Source organism: Ascidiella aspersa, chromosome 5, assembly GCF_963924565.1.
Source record: "Ascidiella aspersa chromosome 5, kaAscAspe10.2, whole genome shotgun sequence".
NCBI lineage: Eukaryota > Metazoa > Chordata > Ascidiacea > Phlebobranchia > Ascidiidae > Ascidiella > Ascidiella aspersa.
The window spans coordinates 14711328-14713827 of record NC_139451.1 but is presented as its reverse complement, the minus strand read 5'-3'; the positions used below and the strand labels follow the sequence as shown (position 1 = coordinate 14713827).

The window sequence follows — 2500 nt, the reverse complement described above, 5'->3', positions numbered from 1 at the left end:
ACCGAGACGAAGAGGCTGGGCACTGAGAACAGTCCCCGACCCACGACGCCCCAGCCGGCACCGGGCGCTCGGCCCCGAAGGGCAGACGCGGCGATCTCTCCTCGCCCGAACGGCGGGCCGACGGACACGCGCGCCTATAGTACCCGACCGAGGCCGGGTTACCTTGCGCGCGGCCTTCTCGCCGCCGTCCAGACGGTCGCGGCCTTCGCCCGGCGCTAGTGCGCTGGTCCCCGATCGGGCGGCGCCGCCGGCGGCCCGTGAGGGTCCGCACGACAACGTCGCCGACAGGGGGCCGGCTGAAAGCGACCGGGCGACCCGACAGGCCCTCCCGTTTGCCTCTCGACGGTTTCACGTACTCTTTAACTCTCTCTTCAAAGTGCTTTTCAACTTTCCCTCACGGTACTTGTTCGCTATCGGTCTCGTGACCGTATTTAGCCTTAGATGGAGTTTACCACCCGCTTTGGGCTGCATTCCCAAACAACCCGACTCTGGGAAGACGCCGTAGCGCGCCCGCCTGTCGCCGCCATGGGCCTGACACCCGCTCTGGGAAAAGGCCTCGATCAGAAGGACGCGGGCGACCGGCGAAGCGCGCCGTGACGAATTCCGTACGCCACAATTCCGCGCACTCCAAAAGCGCGCGGATTCGGCGATGGGCACATCCCGCTTCACTCGCCGTTACTGAGGGAATCCTCGTTAGTTTCTTTTCCTCCGCTTAGTAATATGCTTAAATTCAGCGGGTAGCCTCGTCCGACCTCAGGCCGAAAGTAAGGACCGGGACTATTCTTCCCGTTCCGCGCTCGCCGTCGGCGCCGCGCGCCGCCGCGCACCTCGATTCCCGCCCTTGAGCCGCCAGCCGTTGGCCTCTTCGAGGTCGACTCGCCGCCGCCGCGCGGGATTCTGGTCGCGATCGTCGCGCATCGTGCCGTGCTGTCTTGAGCGGGACGGGCGCTCGCGCGTCCGACGCCGCAGCAGCCGCGCGGAGAAATCCCCGCGCGGAACGTTTGCAACGCGACCCTGAGGCGGGCGCGGCCCCGGGATTGACCCGAGGCCGCAATTTGCGTTCAGAACGTCGATGCTCAATGTGTCCTGCAATTCACTCTAATTCACGCAGCTAGCTGCGTCCTTCATCGACTCACGAGCCGAGTGATCCACCGCCAAGAGCCATCCACGATTGTTTCGCTCGCACAGTGCCTCGCACTAAAGGGTGACAAAATATACCGCGCCGAGCGGTCGGCCAGGCCGACGCTTGAAGCCGGAGCGCGCGGCACCGCGGCACTCGACGCGCAAACATTACCGGGTGACCGAATCGCCGGCCGGCGCGCCGCTCCTCGCGGGTCGGGCGCCGGGTAGCAAAAACTTTTTCTCTCGCTTGTCCGAGTTTCGCGTTCGCCGAAGCGTTTGCGAGACCGTTAATGATCCTTCCGCAGGTTCACCTACGGAAACCTTGTTACGACTTTTACTTCCTCTAAATGATCAAGTTAGATCGTCTTCTCGGACGCCGGCTCGACCGTTGCCGGCCGCGCCAGGTCCAATCGGAGGACCTCACTAAACCATTCAATCGGTAGTAGCGACGGGCGGTGTGTACAAAGGGCAGGGACGTAATCAACGCGAGCTAATGACTCGCGCTTACTGGGAATTCCTCGTTCAAGGGAAATAATTGCAATTCCCTATCCCTAGCACGACCGGGGTTCAGCGGGTTACCCAGACCTGTCGGCCAAGGCGAGCACATGCTGATCCGGTCAGTGTAGCGCGCGTGCGGCCCCGAACATCTAAGGGCATCACAGACCTGTTATTGCTCAATCTCGTGTGGCTAAACGCCACTAGTCCCTCTAAGAAGTTAGACGCCGACCGATTGGGTCGCGTAACTAGTTAGCAAGCCAGAGTCTCGTTCGTTATCGGAATTAACCAGACAAATCGCTCCACCAACTAAGAACGGCCATGCACCACCACCCACAGAATCAAGAAAGAGCTCTCAATCTGTCAATCCTCACTGTGTCCGGGCCGGGTGAGATTTCCCGTGTTGAGTCAAATTAAGCCGCAGGCTCCACTCCTGGTGGTGCCCTTCCGTCAATTCCTTTAAGTTTCAGCTTTGCAACCATACTTCCCCCGGAACCCAAAGACTTTGGTTTCCCGCAAGCTGCCGGAGAGGTCGTAAAACTAACGCCCCCCGATCGCTAGTTGGCATCGTTTATAGTCAGAACTAGGACGGTATCTGATCGTCTTCGAACCTCTGACTTTCGCTCTTGATTAAAGAAAACATTCTTGGCAAATGCTTTCGCAGTCGTTCGTCTTGCGCCGATCCAAGAATTTCACCTCTAACGGCACAGTACGAATGCCCCCGTCTGTCCCTCTTAATCATTACCTCGCGCTCCGAAAACCAACAAAATAGAACCGAGGTCCTATTCCATTATTCCATGCACCATTATTCAGGCGAATCGCCTGCTTTGAACACTCTAATTTTTTCAAAGTAAACGTTCCGGCCGCCGCCGACACTCAGTCA

General features: G+C 59.2%; 2 non-coding genes and 1 pseudogene across 2 annotated transcripts in view; all 3 read right to left on the bottom strand.

The window, feature by feature from the left end:
* LOC146144974 (large subunit ribosomal RNA) overlaps positions 1-761 on the bottom strand; it is a 3679-nt pseudogene extending 2918 nt beyond the window's left edge.
* A 248-nt stretch (positions 762-1009) lies between these two features.
* On the bottom strand, positions 1010-1163 carry LOC146144973 (5.8S ribosomal RNA). Its single transcript, XR_014499200.1, has one exon. It is a non-coding gene; the product is annotated as a 5.8S ribosomal RNA (ribosomal RNA).
* A 247-nt stretch (positions 1164-1410) lies between these two features.
* Positions 1411-2500, bottom strand: part of LOC146144972 (small subunit ribosomal RNA) — a 1811-nt gene continuing 721 nt past the window's right edge. Inside the window, exon 1 of the ribosomal RNA XR_014500706.1 lies at positions 1411-2500. This exon is cut by the window's right edge and continues 721 nt beyond it. This is a non-coding gene — a ribosomal RNA (small subunit ribosomal RNA).